We start from the raw sequence: 20,558 nt of genomic DNA, 5'->3' as shown, positions 1-20,558 counted from the left end.
CTTGCTCAAATGCCCCTGACAACTTACCCTCCTCCTTCCTCAAATCTGCTGCTGATGGTATTACTTTCCCTATCAGCATCCTAATTAACAGATCTTTAAAAGAATCATATGTACCCAGACTCTGGAGATCTGCCTTCATTCTACCTCTTCACAAAGGAGACAAAAACTACAATACCTCCAATATCCGCCCAATTGCCCTTCTCTCTCCACTTTCAAAAATACTTGAAAAATGTGTCCATCACCAACTTATGCCTTTTTTAACTCAGAATCACCTAATAACTCCTACCCAGCATGGCTTCCGCCCTGGCCACAGCACCACTACTGCCTTACTATCCTTCTTAGACACAGTAAATCGAGCACGTGTCTCTGGATTACTTGTATCCACTATACTGCTTGACCTTTCCAAAGCCTTTGATACCATTTCCCACAAGCATCTTCTCTTTCATCTCTCCAATCTTCATCTCTCCCCTAACACCCTTTCCTGGTTCTCCAGCTACCTCTCTGACAGATCTCAGGCTGTCTGATGGAAGAACTCTACTTCCTCCTTCTTGCCAACACCCACCGGTGTTCCCCAGGGGTCCATCCTCGGACCCATGCTTTTCAACATTTTCATTAACAACCTTCACTCAGTCATCCCTGACACAACAGTTATCCAAAATGCAGATGACTCTACCTTAGTCTGTACTGCCTCCAACCTACCTGAACTCCTGACTAAAACTCAAACAGCTTTTTCCACTACCGAAAACTGGATGCACCACAACCATCTCTCTCTCAACTCCAATAAATCCAAAATACTTCTCTTTCCTCCCTCCCTCTAGAAATTTCTCCCTTGACAGGAATGCTTTTACAGTCCTTAGCCAAAACAACTATGCCATAGAAGAGGTCCATTCTGCAAAACTCCTTGGCATTACCATAGATGAACACCTTAAATTTGATATCCACATCCAACAAAACATAAAGAAAACCCATCAAAAACTAGGCATGCTGTATAGAAATAACCACTTTCTCTCCAACTCCGCAAGACAAACTATCGCTAATATCTACCTCCTACCCTCTCTACTATATGGAGCCCCTTTACTAACTAACCTTTCCTCTTCCAACACCTCTAAACTCAAAACTTGCTATAATAAAATCTCTAAATTCGCAACTAAATCCAAAACCTCCACTCACCACTGCCTAACCCTACAATCCCTGATCTGGCTTGAACTCTCAAACCTCCTTGACTATCTCCAACTAACCACCGCACACAAACTAATATTCTTTCCAGAAAAATGCCCAGCCTTAACAAACATCCTTCCCCCATACATCCCAACCTGATTTCTGAGATCTGAACACCAAAATTTAATCTCTGTCCACAAACCCAAACACCCTGCAGGCCAACTCCTTCTCTCCTTCACTATAGGCAAAAAATGGAACTCTCTCCCTCATTTGCTCAGGACCACACCTAACCCTGAAACCTTCAAAACCCTACTTTTCTCTTACCTATCCACTAAACGTAAATGTTCCTGCTTTCACCCTACCTAAAATCTCACAATTTTACCCTTTGAGCTTTCCATACTCCTGCTCTTCTCTACACTATTATCTCTTTTCTATTCTCCTAACTAATCTAGCTCACTTTCTCAGACTAAACAATCTCTCTCTCTCAACTCCAAGTATTGTATATATTGTAAATATCAAGTAATTCACTGATGCTTATTGCCCAATGAGTCTAAACTTACTGTTCTGAATGTAAATACCTACTAGCTGTTCTACCTAGATCAAAATTGCATTTCAGTGTTATTCTACCCACCTGTACCTGACTACATGACCTCATATATGTATTTAGTAACACATTATGTAACCTTCGTAACCATGTTTGTATGTATTTCAATTGCATTATGCAAACCTTTGTAACCATATTGCTTATTGGAGCTTTTCTCCCCGGGCCTCCACTGAAAATGGGCACACCTCTGGCCCAGTGGACTTCCCCGGTAATCAAACTGAAATAAATAAATAAATATAGTTTCAGTTAAACCAGCTTATTTCCCTTCTTGAAAAGGTTTTCATCCTCAGTGTTAGAATAATTAAGCAAGAGACTGGAGTTCAGGCAGGGATATAGACTTCAGCTTCAGTTTCTGATTTAACTTTGAGTACTTATTTATAAAGTGCTATACAAAAGGAAAGTGAGGGCAAAGTTATGTTATACACTGTTATATGATGAAGAATATTAACAATGTTGATATATTAGCCTAAACAAATATACTCAGAGTATAGAAGTTTATGTTTTATCATAGCTACCATTTAAATAAATACAATCAAATAACATATAAATGTAGGCAGTATTGTTATTGTTCTTAAGATGTAAAATCTACAAGAAAGACTTGAGGAACACCTCTTGATCAGCAGCAAACTCAGTAGGGTCTCAGCTCAAAAGCAGCAGCTAAAGTCTCAATCTGATAATAAGACCATTTACTGCGAATGAACAAAGAAAGTTTGACTAAATAAGGCAAGATGTTTAAATCTTCATGGTCCAATATATATATTTTTTGGAGGTTTAGTCATTTTTTGCAGCTTCGTTGTTATTTTGTATATATGCAGACCACATGGAGTCCCTAAAATAAGCCACTGCAAAAACATCATAGTTATACAACAATGACAATGTCAGGGACACAATAACATTAAGGTGGTCAGGCAAAGATGGGTTTTCAAGGTGCACTGATGTTCATCATCTGAGTAACTTAAAATAATCTTCCAGAATGTCTGCACTATGCTAAAACAAGCAAAAAGCAAAAACACCTTTTGCTTGCAAAATACTGAAAAACAAAAAGTACATTCAGGGTTCCTATTAAATGATCAAAGACACATTCTTTCGAATGCACCTTGATCAAACTTGAAATCATGAAATGGCAAAATAGCGAAACAGCATATAAGCAAATTCTTTCCCTGCGAAAAAAATCACTTGGCCGCTTCCATTACTTTGCTGTTTTTGTGACTGTAGTGCAATCTCGGAGTTGGAATATTTAAGTAGGGGGTGTGTGGGAGGCACAGCTCCCCACATCAGGGGTGTGGGGGGTGAAGCCCCCCACTTTATGTAATATTTTAAACTTTTTTTTGTTTTGTGGAACAGCGATTTTTTTTTTCGCTTGGAAAAAAATTGCTGTTCTAAGCATTTGAGATTGTAAGCTTTCACTTACATGGGTTCGATAAAGCATTGTTCAGTTTTTTAAGCATTCAGTAATTTAGCATAGACTCGTACATTCAGGACATGTCAAAATGCCAAAGTGCAAAAATTGATTAAAAGCAGCTACAGTAACAATATAATTCAACATTTTCAGAATGCTGAATTAATACCTTGACAGAGATTGAAAGAAGTGGAAATCTCCCAAAACAATGTAGCAAAGCAGCTATAGTGAGAATGCTGGGAAATGCTGTAGAAATCGACATAATTCAATGAAGCAGAGAGTGGCAACAGTCTCGGGGCACCCCAGCATATAAAATGACCTTAGAATGACATGCACTGTGAAAAGAGAACCAAATTCAGAGTTAATAGCATAAAATAACAAAACATATGAGAAAAGACTTTCCTAAACATCCAACTTCTACCACCTGGGATTAGAGACAGATTTTTTGAAAAAAAAATATCCCTGGGTTATTTTAATGTTGTAATGGACATCACACTGCTCCATGGTTTTACATTTTTTTTATCTCTTGACTACTGCAGACTTTTGTCAATCTGCACTTTGTTTGTTGTTCTAGTGATTTGTCTGTTTGGTTAGATATGCTTTACAAGGATGGTATATACTCAAAATAAAAATCAGAAAATTGCTGTATAGAGAAACAACAAAGCCCTTAGAAGGCATTATCAAATGTCAGAAAATACTGTGCTGTAACATAAATTTTAGAAAAGAAGCAGTGGTATTCTCTGCAATGTGGTATTTGTATGTCATACTTTAATGCAACCTTACAACCCCCTCCCCATTTACAGATATGCTTAATGTGTGAAATTGTATGGTTAGCATTGTTAATTTAACCTTTTACCACATGGCCATGCACCATGTTAAGCAATAGGTACAGTGGAAATAACCTGAGATAACATGATTGCTAAGGTTATGGCAACAGTCACAAAGCTATGTATTAAATAGGCCTGCCAGTGGCAGATGCTGACATCCAGAATATGTAAGCCTTCTGCAGTTCCATTGGGGCAGACTTCTGTCACAAAGGTCTATGTGACAGAATGATACTTTCTTTATTATGCTGGGTAACATACTGTGTCTAGTATGGAGTACACTCTGGCTTTTATATAGGACACCATATGATGGTGACGTGACATAATTTATTTTATTTATTTATTTAGTTACATTTGATACTGGGTAAATGTCTGACTGGGCTGAAAGCCCATTTTCAGTGGAGACCCAGGGAGAAAAACTCCATAAGTGAAAATAAAATAGATAAAGTATTATGGTGTTTTACAACTTATAAATACATAATAAAGTTACACAAAGTAAAAAAGAAGTGGGAAGTTATACAAGTTAAATACAACAACAAGAAAAAATACAAGGTTACAAAAACTAATTGAAAAAGAAACTAACATAACTGTGCAATGAAACAGATAAGTATGGCAGATGGAATATACTAAGTTTAATACTAGCCAGAGCAAATGCTGGGAAAAGAAACCCTGCACCTGGAGTAAATTAGAGATTGGTAGTGAGAGACAATTGATAGCAATAAAATATAATTATCAAGAGTTTGAAATAATCGAGAAGTAAGGAACCTAGTCAGGATTAGAGCATGGACAGAACCAATGGTTTGTGAGGTATTGTCTGAGGCTTTGCTTGAATATGGTAGTGTTATTAAGTTTGAGCAAATGCTGTGGCAATTGGTTCCAAAACCTGGAGGTTTTGTTAGAATAGAGTGAGTCGCCAAAAATGTTTGTAGATTTGTTTACTTTTAAAAGAAGGTTATCAGAGAGTTTTATGTGTCTAAGGTTAGTATTAGATTGAGTTAAGTCTTTTAGAGCTGGACAGGAATCAGATTTATAAAAACTATTGTGGGTAAAGGTGAGTTGGTTTAGTTGGAGCAAATTGGGTAGTTCAATCCAGATGAGCTTTTTAGAGCTAAAGAATGGTGCTCCCTATAGGGTAAGTTAGCTGCAAATTTGACTATTTTATTATAGCATGGCTCTAGTTGAGTGAGTTCAGCCTTTTGAAGTTAGTAAAGATTTGTGATGGGTACAGAAATGTGGAGAGAAGAAATGATCTGACTGAAGCTAGTCTAGAGGCATCTGTGAGGCAGGATTTGGCGCTATAGAGTTGACCTAATTTTATATGAACTTTTTTATAGTTATTGCTACATATTTGTCAAATTTTCATTGATTGTCTAGTGTGACATGAAGAAGTTTGGTGGTATCTACTGGTCCAATAGGAGTTTGGTTTGATGAATAGATGGTAAATGAAGGGTACTTAGATGCTGACCTATTTTTGGAAAATACCATAAGTGTAGTTTTTTTAGGATTGAAAATGAGTTCATTATCTGCCGGGTAGGTTTCCATGTCATGCAGTGCTTTTTGTGTTTTTTTCTTGGAGTTCAAGGGAGATGCAGCATATTGAATAATGGCAAAAGATTTAGTAGCAGTGTGCAGGGTATTAGTAAATGTGGAAAAAAGAAGGGGGCCTAAAACAGAACATTGAGATAGAGAGGAGGGGGTAAAAGTTAGTAGTTTGTTTGGTAGCTTTTTGTCTATTGGAGAGGTAACCATGAAACCAGTGAAGGGATGTGGAACTAAGGTTATATGCAGCAAGCTTATTGAGGAGTTTTTGTGAGAGACGGTGTCAAAGACTTTTGACATGTCAAGAAAGACTGAAGGGACAAAGAGGCCTTTGTTTTTATGGAGGTTCACAGTGTCAGTGAAATTAATCAAGGCAGTACTGGTACTGTGCTTGAGCTAAAATCCATGCTGCAAATTGGAAAACATGTTGTTATTCATAAAATAATCAGTGAGTTGGTGGTGGGTGCATTTTTCTTAGATTTTGGCTAGGGGAGAGAGCAGAGCAATTGGAGAATAGTTGGAAAGGTCAGTAGAATGGCCACCTTTATGGAGTGATATGATGTGAGAGATTTTCCAGATATGGGGGACATAGCTCTCAGAGATGGACCGATTAATGAGTATGGAAACAGGATAGCAGATAGATGAAGCAGCTAGTTTTAAAAATTAATTTGGGAGAAGATCAGCAGAAGGAGATGAGGATTTAAGCTTGGTGAGAAGTATTTTGATGAAGCTAGTTTGGACAGATATAAATGTGAAAGGGTTTGGGGAGTTACTGGGATTATGTATGGTTAGAGGTTTGATTGACTTATATTGTGAGAGGGATTATATAGAGTTGATGAAATGTGAGTTGAATTGTGTGGCTAGGCTATCTGTAGTATTACAAATGGTGGGGGTTGGGTGAAAGGTTTTCCAGGTTTCAGGAGGTGATTAATGCTTTGCCAGATTTTTTGGGGGGTTTTGTATGTATGTTTGTTGGGATTTGAGGAAGAAAGACTTTTTTCAAGATGAATCTGTTTTCGGCTAGGTTCTGAAGTCGTTTATACCAAGAGGTCTGAAATATTATTAGTTTAGTGGTAGGTAGACCAGGCTTTGTCACATTGTTTGAATAGAGTTTTGGTCCCAGAGGTTAGCCAGGGTGTGCATTTAGATTTGGTGCAAATTTTTTAAAGGGAGCCAAACTATTAAGTATATTCAAAAAAACATTATTAAAGTATTGGACTGCTAAGTAAAGTTGGAGTGTTTTTAGGGGGTTCCAATCATACTGTTTAAGAAGGGTGTTAAATAAAGAAGGAGTAAATGTTCTCATGTTGTGGATAAGTTTAAACATAATATTGTTGGGGTTGTAGATTTTTTTTCTTAAGATGAAAGTAGGTAAATGGTTGCTGTGTGTGTCAGGCAGCCAATCAGCTATATGAGAAAAGATAGATTTACTGATGAGAATCCAGTTAAGGATGAATTGCTTGTTAGAACGTTTATCAGCATGGGTTGGAGATTGAATCATTAGGGTGAAATTATAAAGGTTGATAAAGTTAGATGGGTTATTAGATGAGCATGTATGCCAGTCAAGATTTAAATCACCAAGCACTATGGTTTCTTGAGTGAAGTTGGTAGATATCCAGAACAAGATGTTTTCTATTATTGTTAGATTGTTGCCAGGAGGGATGTAGGTTGCTATGATGGTTAGGGTTTTCTGGGTGTTAACAATGAAGCATGCGACTATTAGTTTAATGTTAGGGAGTTCTAGGAGGGAGTAATTAATTTGCTGTAGTTTAAGGGTGTCTTTGAAATAGATGGCAACCCCTCCACCACGGTTCACTTTTCTGTCATGGTGAATGATATTGTAGCCAGTGGGCAAGATCTCATGGTTGTTAATATATGGCTTGAGCCAGGTTTCAGTTACGATGGCAGTATCAGGGGAGTATAAAGCAATAGGAGCATGGAAGTCATGAAAACTATTGAGAATCCTTCTTACATGCTAATTTCTGGATTTACTGCCATTACTTTTGAGGTCAGCACATAAACTCATTAATTATCCCGGAAGATTCTAAATGCATCCACACATGGCTTACTGAGTATGTGTGGGTTTTGACAGAATAAATCAACATCTGTGGTATGTTTCTTGGGCTTTATTCACTTACTCAGGTATACATTACTCACTGTCCATAATTGTCACACTGCTATTCAGATATTTTTCTTTTAATTCAATTAACCTGGAGCATTGGGAAAAATATTCCCTTATATTCAGAAAGGCTGCAGAAGAATATGCGACAGAAAACACTTTCAAATAAAAACAGAATAAATTGCAACATTTTCAAATTAAAATGCTTCCTCAAGTATAACATCCTTATTCACATCAAACTGAATTTATAGGATATAAATAGTTACATGATCAAATATGCATCTCTCTTATTTTTCAGGACAGGTTTTAAAACACAAATCTTTTAGTAATGGAAATTAAGTTATCTAGTCATATTCCTCATCCTGTGCTTTATTGCAGTACAACCTGGCTAAATAATATTGCATAAAAAAACAATAAATAAATAAATGCATACATAAATAAATAACGTTCATGATCTTATATCATGAGATTAACATGACTGGCCAGATCTTTGGTTTCATTATTGTTTTTTTTTTTCTTTTTAACAAAGAAATATTTTGGGCTATTCTCCCCTTAAATTCTTTTCATCATTAAATGATTCCATATTATGACCAAAATATATTCTTTCAGTTTTTGTTTGCTGTTCTCCAGGTCTCGAAAATTTCAAATGGTAAGCAGAATGAAAGTGGACCTGAGAGTTGCACTACCAGAAATGAAATGTATTCTTTGGTTTTCTTAATCTTAATGAAGGAAAAGTCTGTGTTCCAATAGTCTAGATGGAAACATCTCCCAAGTTATGTTTCTGTTAACTATCTGATAAACAGTGATAATGGGAGTAGTTGTAAGTGTGGAATATGCCAAAGTGAGCCAAGTTCAATGGACTAAAGTGGATGAGGCTCAATTATGAGATAAGCAGCAAAGAAAAGAAAACATTGGTCAGCAAGTTAAGGACTTTTATTATTTCCCCTATATTGCTCAGAAAACATTGCTGATGTTGATCTTGTATATTATTCACCTTGGCAGGAAATGCTAATAATAGCATTGATTTCTGTTACCCAGATTTTAATCATTGTGATAAATTACAAATAACATTATGGAATAAATATAATTTATAGTATTTTGTGGATCATATAATGATGCTCCTGTCCCATGAAGTAATGCCTTTGCCCTTGTTTTGTCTGTCTAATTTTATCTCTCTCTCTCTCTTTGTAGTTTTCACCCTTGAATCTCTGTGAGTGTATATATAAATAAAAAACAAATTGCAGAGACACACAAAATAGCTATGATCCCAAAGAAAGCAGCCTGTAAATCCACTTTCATTTACTTTATGTTTAATGTGATGAGTGCGTTCATCCACAAAATTAAAATACTTCATCAGATAAAAAAAACAGATAAGATCCACAGTTTAAATAACTCCCCAACTCAGATCACATAACATTCAACATTCTGTCTTCCCAAGTCTTATTTAATGTTAAAAGCCCTAAAAACTCAAACATATAATAAATTTACTTATAAAAATTTCATTAGAACTGATATAAAATAATATGGGCACTCATAGTAGTTTAATTTAAATTTATATTAAAAATAAAAAAATATAAAAAAATGAATGAAAAATGAACAGCAAACTAGTAAAAATAAATATTATTATAAAATTCATCTCAGTAATGCCTTCAGTTTCAAAACACATCCAATCAAGGAATGATCATTCAGTCCTGATCAGTTGCAGGCAATCAACAAAGTCTTCCAGTATAATTCCCTCTTGGTCCATGGACCCCCCTCACATTTCTGGTAACTTTTCCCACTGTCATAAATTTAAAATAATGCTCAGGGTACGTCTGGATATGTTTACAAAGTGTGTTAGTCATTTTATTTCTCTTAATGTCATATTAGTGTTTGTATATACGTTCTCTTAGTTTTTGTTCTGTCTTACCTATGTAGAAATATGATCAAACCTGACATAAAGCAATGTAAATGACTCCTGTAGTCTCACAGTTATATCTCCTTTCAAAATTGAATTTATTAGCAATTATAGTGAAATAATCCCTGTTTTGATGTATTTACAAAATTGCAATGTTCACATTTTTTCATACCAGGGATGGCTTTACAAGTTTCATTACCATTTATGCTTTCAAACATATTTTTAAAATGAATTACCTTACAGTAAACAATGATAGGTTTTCCCCCACCTTGTCTTTTACTTGTATATAACTCCCCATAACAACCCAGTGGGTCTATATTAGAACATTGACTTTTTAAAATGTTGAATGTTCTAATATCGACCTCTATTCAGTGAACACTGACAATATCGAACATGCAGGACAGCAAATTTTTTCCGAGGGAAAAAATTTGCTCTTCTGCCACACATAAACACAACACAAGCACATGAAACAAACAGCAATCTACACACATATCCTACATCTAGCCATACACTAAACTGTACATACACCACTAGCTATCCACTTACCTTAACCCAAACCCTAACCCTAAGATCCGTCACTATCGCAGACTCACACCCCCGCGCTCTAACCCTAACTCGCCTACCCTACCCTAACCCTCATGTCGACACAATCGCACACTTACCTGACCTGCACCCTAACTCACTTACCCCATGCTCTAACCCTCACATCCACATAATCACACACTTACCTGATCCTGACCCGTAACTTTCCACCACAGTGCTGAAAATAGTGAAGCCACAATAACGGCCAACTGAATTCCTTTCCTAGGAAGAAATTCGGTGTTCTGCAGCTTTGCTATTTTCAGCATTCGCTGGATAGAGGTTGATATTAGGACATTCGAAGTTGTGAAACTTCGATGTTCTAATATAGACCCATACCCAGTTTTTTGTTCAAAATCCATCTAAGTACCTTCCAATTGTTGTTAAATGAAGCAATGAAATTACAGAACTTATTCAGTTGTATTAATTAATGCTCTTGCCTGTACTGTAGGTTCGGTACTACTAACATCTAGAGTATTGTCATTGTTCAGGACTGGTTTAAAGTGCCATGCTGTTCTTTTATTCTGCACATCCTGTATGAGAACATGCAATGCCCTCTCTGGCTATCCTGTTTTTATGAACATTTCCCTAAGTTTGTTGCATTCCTCTTTAAAGTGAGAGTATAAGGTTATCATATGTGCTGCTCTCACCAATTGTCCCTTTACCACTGCTCTTTTTTGGGGGTGGAGGTGCGCACTAGTGTAGTGCAGGAATGAAATATAATACTTGTGTTTTCTAAATATATGGGAGGTGTGCCTGTTGTTTCAGTTATCTTTCTCTTAAAGTACAGCTAAATAAGTTATACTCTCATATTCTATAGTGTGAGTAAAAGACATAAAATCAGTTGTATTGTTTACGTATTCTAGGAATAAATGAATATTTTCCTCTTTGTCCTTCCAATCTATGAGTATATCATGCAGGTAACATACATATAATCATATGGAGTTATGAAATTCATGACTAAATATATGTTTATACTCCCATTGAGCCATGACAATGTTTGCCAACAAGGAACCTCATGGGGATCCCATTGCCACCACACTTTTTTGCAGGTAGTATTTCCCCTCAAAAATAATGTAACTGTTACTTAAGACTATCTCAAAGAGTTCTACATATAAGTTTTTTGTCTCCTGTGGTATACCCCACTGAAATAAATATTCTGTAACCCATAAAATACATACTTGATGGGGAATTATAGTATATAAGTCCTTTACATCAATAGTTATTAAAACATCATTCCTATTAAATACCAAGTTCTTAATTTTATCCAGAAAGTCTCAGTGGTCCTTACATATGTGCATTTTTTTAACAGTAGTGACTTTAATTTCTTATAAAGAAGCACATTTTAAAGTAATGGAGTTCCTGCCATCCACATAGGGGTCTCATGATGCTTTTATGGATTTTAGGGACTTCAAATAAGGTAGGAATCACTGGGGACAGCATATTTAAGCAATTTAATTCACCTATACATATTTGATTATCAAAGAATATATCTTTTAATTGCATGATTATATTCATGTAAGAACCATTCTGCTGGATCCTAGATACCAGTTTGTATTTATTCTCATTCAAAGTTTCTAGCATTTGTTAGTATAATCAGTCTTATTCATAATAACTAACCCACCCTACTTATCCAGTGTCATGATTCTAATGCTGTCTTGGGAAGTTCAACTGATCACATTCCTCTACACTTAAGTTATTCTTATTTCCATGACTGTTTTTTGTTATTATATTTCTTATATCTAATTCGCACATTTTTTTCAAATAATTGCAAAACCAGATGGAGGGGTTAGTTAAAAGTGCAAGAAACTTTTAAAGGATTAATGATATATATATATATATTATTGTCAGACATAATTTTAAAATTAAGTTTTCTTAAGTAAACTTTAAGGTCTATAAGAGTTAAGATTATGTTCACCCCTTTAGTTGGAACAAAAGTAAGATCTTTGGAAAATATGTCTGCCATACCAACATCAACCTCTATATCAGCAAAATTGTATATCAGGAAATCAACATCATGGTTAGTAATAAGGGAATTAATTTTAAAAATATGTTCGAGAGCACATATGGTAATGAAACTTGTAAAGTCATCCCTGGTATGAAAAAATGTGAAAATTGTAATTTTTGTAAATGCATAAAAATAGGGAATTATTTCAATATACTTGGTCCATAACTCTCAACTGTACAGATATTTGCAGTACATCCAGATTTTGGCCTAATATTTTTGTCTGTTTTTCACAAAATTGTGTTTTTAGGCAAATTAATGGTAAATCATTAAAGATTGAAGATAATGACAAAAATTTGATTCAGACTTTATATCCTTCGGAAAATTCATGCTAATGCAAAACCTGTTTTCTATCAACTTTCTAAGTTTGTAAGAACAATATTTAAAAATTGTCCCTATTTTTGGGCTCTTGTCCTACATTTATTTATGGCTTAGTCCAGATTTCTTTCTCAAAGAGGTTGAGAGGTATGCTTGGTACTAAACTCTATTTGGAAGGGAGATATAACTGTGACACTACAGTAGTTTATGTTGCTTTATGTCAACTTTGTTCATGTTTCTATATAAGTAAGACAATACGAAAACTAAGAGAACGTGTATAGGAACACAAATATGACATTAAAAGAAATAAAATGACTAACACACTTTTTAAACATATCCATATATACCCTGAGCATTATTTTGAGTTTATGACAGTGTAAAAAGTTACCAGAAATGTGAGGGGGGTCCCCATGGACCTTTATGCTTGAGAAGAAGGAATTATATTGACAGACTTTGTTGAACACCTGCAACTGGCCAGGACTGAATGATCATTTCTCTATTAGCTGTGTTTTGAAACTGAAAGCATTATTGAGATGAACTTTACAATAATATCTCTTTTTACTAGTAATTTATTGTTAAGAGTATGCTGTTCATTTTTCATTCATTTTTTATATTTTTATTATTTAGTATGAATTTAATTTAAATGATTATGAGTGTCCATAGTATTTTAGATCATTTCTACTGAACTTTATATAACTGAATTTCATTTATGTTTGCATTTTTAGGGCTTGTCACTTTAAATAAGGCTTGGGAAGTCACAATGTTGTATGTCATGTGATCTGAGTTGGAGGGTTATTTAAACTGTGGATCTTATCTGTTTATTATCTGATGAAGTCTTTTAATTCTGTGGACAAAAACACTCATCATATTAAACTTTAAGTAAATGACAGTGGATTTACAGCCTGCTTTCTTTGGGACCATAGTTGTTTGGTATATATAAATATTCCTGGATCGGTAGCAGTAGTTGCCCTCCAGGAATAACCCGGAAGGAAAATGGAATATACCAAAATGAAGCTTGAAATGCAAAGTTTTCCTTTGTTCTTCTTTTCAGCTCTTGACATGGACAAAAATAGACAAGTTATAGAAGCTTACAAGGGAGGAGGTATTATGGTAACAGACATCATTCTCCTATAACAACAAAACAGGATTCATGTTAGAGAATAGTACCTTCTACCAGAAAGTATGTTTAGCCATTGTGAGAAATGTGCATGACAATTTATATAGGGTACTAGAAACCCTTCATGATCAGGAGTTTATGGGGAATACACTGGAATTTTAAAAAGTTTTCTATCCAAAGATGTCATTCTTCTTTGGAAGCCCAAACCCACAAAGACTTCATATACCCTCCCCCTCCCCCCATACAGGCCAGTAGTTGCCAGCAGAGACTTCATCACTAAATCAATCTCCATTTGTCTGCAGGTCTTAATAAACCACTTGCAGCCATTGTCAGATCCTTAATCTTTGATATTTTGGATTTCTTAAAGAAAATTAAAGACATCAATACCACTGAAGGCACGATTCTACTTAGCATCAATGTCAAAGCCCTTTATACAGTACTGCCCTACCACTACTGTATAAAAGTGGTGGCAGAAACATATAATAGGGAATGCGGCTTTGCTAAGCAAGCTGGAACTCACAACAAAGATTTTACAGACTGCATTAAATAGCAACTACTTACAATTAAACAAACAAGTATACAAGCAGACCAATGGAGTTGTCATGTGGGTCGTCATAGCTCCCAGCCTTGCTAATGTAGCCCTAGCTAAATTGGATGAGGAGACCATCTACAATTCTAGAGTTCCAAAGCCACATTGGTTGTTATCTTCACCTTACTGATGACATATTTGCTATTTGGAATAGTAATTAGGAGAAACTTCACAAATTCCTTAATTATACAGGCAGCATCTTGAATTTCCTGAAAGTTACAACCAGTTACAAAAGAGAGAAAGCCAATTTCCTGGACTTAAACATCAGTAAATTGAGGGAAATGACCTTATACAGAAAATCCACTTGGATTAATTTGCTCCTGAATGCCAGTAGAATGCTTCCACTCATTACCAAACACAATGTTATCAGATATCAGGAAATATAAATGGCAAGGGTATCTAAAGAACTGGACTGAGTTCATTGTGAACATTAAAGATCTCAAAAGAGACTTCCTTTTGAGATGGTCTGAAGCAAACATGACCCAATCAACACCTTAAAGTAAACAGACAACCAAACTATCACAGAACCCCCAAACAGACTGCACTATGAACTCAGAAGCCTCTATACCGACCCTAAAAACTAATCAGAAAACACAGCATGACAATCGCCTTCACCCGTTATCACCTGATGATTAGGAAAATTATTCAGGACAACTATATTATTGAAAGCAGCAAACAAATCAGCAGAGCCCTGGAGCACAACTTCAGCTTTGTTTTTGAAAAGGGAAAAGTATCATCAATTACCAAAAAACAAAAGCATAAGCAAGTGAGACAAAAGAAATCACCATCTTTCAATGCAAAACCCAAAATTGCAACTTCTGCAAATATATGAGTGGGGTAGACCATTTTTTTGTTACAACAGAGGTAAAAAATTCCACAGCATGAAAACGTTTGACTGTAAGGGTATAATGGTTGCATATCTTGCTAAATGTTCAATATGTCCTGTGTTCTATATCAAAAAGACAGTAAACAAGCTTAACATCTGCATTTTCCAGAATCTATCCAACATTAGTCACATTGTTACTAGAAGTGCTCTAGGCAAACACAATACCATCTCTTTTCACATATTGGATCACAATAACAAGACAGAGCTGAACAGAAACTAAGAAGCTCTTTTGGAAAAAAGAGAACCTGAGTGACAGATCCACTTAAATGCTTGCATTAAACCAGGGATCATTATCGATAGCTAAACTAAACCATCTTACAACTAAGAAGTATGAATCACAACTTATTCTATGAAGGTAGCCACAGTTCTACTACCACAGAAAGAACAACATGAGTAACAGCCATACCTTCCTCATCCTACTGCAGATTTCAACTGGATAAGCTAACTCCTTGACAATTCCACTAAGGCCTTCCTCAAAGCAGCCAGTCACATGATCACTATCCATTGTACCTACCATCATACACCCTCACCTTTGACCTTTAACTGACATGGCAGTGGCAGCATCTTCCCTTTCCACACTAAGTCAAGAAACTAAATGAAAACTTCAGCCAAGCTAGAACTTCCAATGAGTGACCTCCCAAACCGCCTGCAACAGAGGCACATGGGATATATGCAAATGACCCTTATGAACATCAGGTGTCTTAGCTAGATGGTGATTTTGATTGCCCATGACTTTTACATGTGAAGTCATTTTAATGGGCAACAAAATGAAATTGTTCATTAAAACGACTTCAAATGTAAAAGTCATGGGCAATCAGAATCACCATATATCTGAAACACCTGATGTTCATAGGTTCATAGATTAGTACTAGGCTAACTGCCCTTGCAAGACATTTTAAGCCTAGCCAATTATCCCCTGTGAGATTCAAACCCTGTACGTTGTGTTTGTAAGGCAAACACCTTAACCATTAGGCCACCCTCCCAAACCATAAGGGTCATTTGCATATATCCCATGCGCCTCTGTTACAGGAGGTTTGGGAGGTCACACACATTGGAAGTTCTAGCTTGTCTGGAGATTTCATTTAGTTTTTTTCTGATTGGTTTTTCAGTGTTACCTTCTAACTCTTTGTTTTAATTTGTTAGTTGGTTGGGATATTTTGCAGTCACCCTAATAGTAATGGACATCACCTGGGTATAACAACCCTGTGTTTCTTATGCTTAGTCAAACACTTTGCTTATGCTATGCTGACGAATTCATAACAAGGCCGAAATATGCATATGCATAGCTAGTGGGGTTTGGCTTTATTGGCCTAAAATTGTAAATTAAAATGACTTTAAATGTAAAAGTCATGGGCAATCAGAATCGCCATATATCTGAAACACTTGATGTTCATAAGGGTCATTTGCATATATCCCATGTGCCTCTGTTACAGGACATTTGGTAGGTCACTCATTGGAAGTTCTAGCTTGGCTGGAGTTTTCATTTAGTTTTTTCTGATTTGTTTTTAAGTGTGACCTTCTATCTTTTTGTTTTATACTAAATCGAGAAGGAAGGGAAAGGCAACTGAGGATTCTAAGATGATATGAGCTTGAATCCACCCAGGAAAACCTCACACAAGATTAAGAAAATGGCCACAAATGCGGACAACCATAGACAATCTCCACCATCCTTATCTCTGAACCAGGACAGACTTCAGTCAAGCAAGCATTGATCTGTGTGGACATCTTGCAGCTCTTCCAAGAGCTTTCTAAAACTGGCTATTTACATCAATACTGCAGAAGCACCATTACAAACCTCTTAGATATGTATTTTTACTACTTTTGACTTTTTTCCTATGTTTTCTATCAATAGCTGTAGTTCTCTAGTGTTTTGGTTCACTTCCTGATGCCTTAAATGATATAGATATTCCTTTTCTTTCTTTGCAAAGCATTGTTTAAAGCAGAAACACCATCCGTCATCATGATCACCTGAAAATCTGGTCTAAACTAAAAAAAAAAAAGATCTGGGGAAACTCACTCCTGTTGAGCCAAAGCACCTTTTAAGTTTAATCAAAATATCAAGGGATAACTGCTGACTAATAGGATGGCCACAACTGAGGGAAAATAGATCAGGTTCTTGCTGTATACCAAAGGTTTACATTCAAACATATTTGATGCCCACACTAGTAAAGTAGGTTTTCTTAAAATTTTAAATAATACTCAACATACTGTGGCTTTGTTCAACCGACCAAAAACAAATTCTTCTGTAATGTTCTGGTTTTACAAACATTTTTCAAAATGTTCAAAGCCTGTTTAAGTGTTGCTGGTATTTTAAACTATGGTTGTAATTGGTCCATGGGAAATGTGAAGGCATGTAAAACAGAGGGAAGAAGGGACAGCAGAATGGATTCTTACACACATATATGGTGATTCTATCCCCACCAGCCTCAATACCGACTCAGATACACCCAAAGCATCTTGTGAATTTAGGCTGACTGCCTCTTGTATGCCTCTGTCTTGCATCATTTAAATGCCCTTTTGCAAAGACATGATCTGGAGAAGTACATTTTATGATGAAAGTGCTCATCATACTGGGTATTACATGATCAAAGAATCCTGAACATGGCTGATTTTTTCAGCATTGGCAGTATGCAGCAGTTTTTAACATGAACTATCTGGTCACTGTTGTTTGTCTCTTTACAACTGAAGCTTAATTTTGGCATATTCCACTATATATATATATATATATATATATATATATATATATATATATATATATATGGGTCTATATTACTTGATTAAAATTTCACAATCTTGAACAAGAAACATAGAAACCCACTTAAGTGAAAGTGCACTTTGACAAAAGCCAATTCAAAACAAACTACTTTAAACAATATTTTGCAGGAAGGCAAGCCACCCTGCACCCCCCATGTGGGGGTCTGTGCCCTCCACACCCCCCACTTAAATATACTAACTTTGAAATTGCACTACAGTGGGGCAAAGGATATATTTCTTTATCCCCACTGTAATGTGCTTCAGTAAATCAGCTTTTGCGAAAGTGCACTGTCGATGTAGTGTACTTTCACTTAAGTGGGTTCGGTCTTCTGTTTGTTGAGAAAGTGTGTTTTCGACAAACAGAAGTAGACCTATATATATATATATATATATATATATATATATATATACATATATATATATATATATATATATATATATATATATATATAAACTCAAACACACTCGCATACACACACACACACACACACAAACACACACACACACACACACACACACACACACACACACACACACACATACACACACAAATACACACACACACACACACACACACACACACACACACACACACACACACACACAGATAAAGAGAGAATGTGATGCAGATACACACACACACACACACACACACATATATATATATATATATATATATATATATGTATATATGTATATATATATATATCTTGGCAGAAGATGACAGAGACATGCAAGCAGATAGGTAGCTAGGTAGATAGAGAGACAGACAGATAGGTAGGCTGGATTTTGGCTTGAAATTACTAAAAACCGTTGCATACTTACTAGTATGTTCTCTTGGAGCTGTACTTAAACACCTCTATTTCTTACACATATTTCATTAGGTAGTATTTCACTGGAAACATCCTCCAACCGCTCACAGAAATATTCTCAGAGCCAAGTTTTTTATCAACTGCTGAAGTTCAAATGAAAAGTTATAAATTATAAAGTTACACAAAAATTATACAATAAATTAAGCATTAGTGAGGTGCTGAAAAATATCATGGAAAGAAAACGTTACTGCAAATGCTTTCATTCAAAGAAAATCTAGGTACTGATGCCTTCATTTTCAACTGTAGAACACCTTTATATTTGAAAAAAATACCTTGCAGTATCCTGTTATTGTTAGTGATAATTAAGAGAACCTTCACACACCCCGGTACCTAATCCATGGCTTTCATTCTATAATTTAAATATGTTTGTATATTTAAAGACAAATACTGATCTAAGCAAACTCTGATGGCCAATTACATAAAATGAGTTCTTCATCATGTCACACTACTTACTGGTATCACATAAAACAGATAAAATGTACTGACTGCTAATATTCATGATTGTGTGTGCATGTGTGTGTGCGTGTGTGCGTGTGTGAGTGTGTGTGTGTGTGTGTGCGTGCGCAGGCGCACACACACATGTGCGCACACCCGATTTATGCGCATGATGCTTACCAGCTATCAGACCACCTCTCTCAGTTGGTCGATTTCCTCCCATCACCAGCCAAGAGCCAACTGAAAGGGGCCATCATCTAGCCATTGGAGGTAGTTTGATCTTTTTTTCACTCTTTTTTCCAGCTTTTTGCATGCACACATCTGAAGAGACACCAGGGAGAGGTGTCAGATGGGCTGATCATGATGAGCATCTCTTCCTTTCTTCAGTGGTCATTTCCTTCAATCAGGCCTGCTCCTTCCCCCATAACACAAGCACCAGTCTATCTCTTGTCCACCAGGGAGATTGTATTGCCTCATGTGGTTATGAGTGTGTGCAACCCCCCCCCTTTTAGGGAAGATGAGTCATTCATACCCCTCATGTCTCTCCTTCCTGCATGGCTCCAGGAAAATGCACTTGAAATACAATTTAAAGCAATCTTCCTTATTTTATAACTATTATTTTTTAACTCACTAGATCACTTTAAATCATCTCATTCGACTAGTAAAATAACTGCCAGATATAATACTTTAGCTATTAGTTGTAGCAATAAAAATAATCCATCCGCCCATCAATCCATCTATCCACATCTACTTTTCCCATTATTTAGATGTTCCACTCTCACTTAAGATACCATTGTGTTACATACCAGTTACTCTTTTTATTTACTGCTATTGCCTACTTCAAATATTTGTAATCCTAATTTAAATTCCTCTTGCTTGTGAGACAAGCATTTTTCACAAATGATTATATATTCTCTACTTGTTTCTTTCCTTGATGCTCTGTGTCCAGTTCATGGTCAGAGCAGAGACAATCTATGTCCAGGCCGTTGATGTGTACAGGGGAGAAAAACGAATCCTGTATAGGATAACAGTCTTTTGCAGGATACACACATAGGTAAATATTTATACAATATGAATACAATTTAAATACATTATGATTAGGGGATATAAAAGGAAACTGAAACATATAGTGAAAGCTATTGCAGACAAACTGAGGATATGCAATTCTTTACTATTCATTTTTGCAAATTATTATAACTAATACCATCAACTGTCCATCTCTTCAAATATTCATACATCTAATGCTGTATACCTTCTCTACAAACTAACACTCCCTTAACTATACTGTCAACTGTGTTGCCTCCACACTTTCTCAATCACATACCCATAAATCTCCCAGTGACTACTGCTATAGTCTTCATATTGTTTATTTAAAAAATGAAAACACAGTCAATAAGAACTATCCTATATTCATTGTTAATTTGTCTGCCACAGACTGGTCCCTTTTACCCACCCACTAAATC

This window comes from Protopterus annectens, chromosome 8.part0, assembly GCF_019279795.1.
Source record: "Protopterus annectens isolate FY-2018-M chromosome 8.part0, PAN1.0, whole genome shotgun sequence".
Lineage (NCBI taxonomy): Eukaryota > Metazoa > Chordata > Ceratodontiformes > Protopteridae > Protopterus > Protopterus annectens.
The sequence above is the reverse complement of the archived record's forward strand: the minus strand, read 5'-3'. Positions refer to the sequence as shown.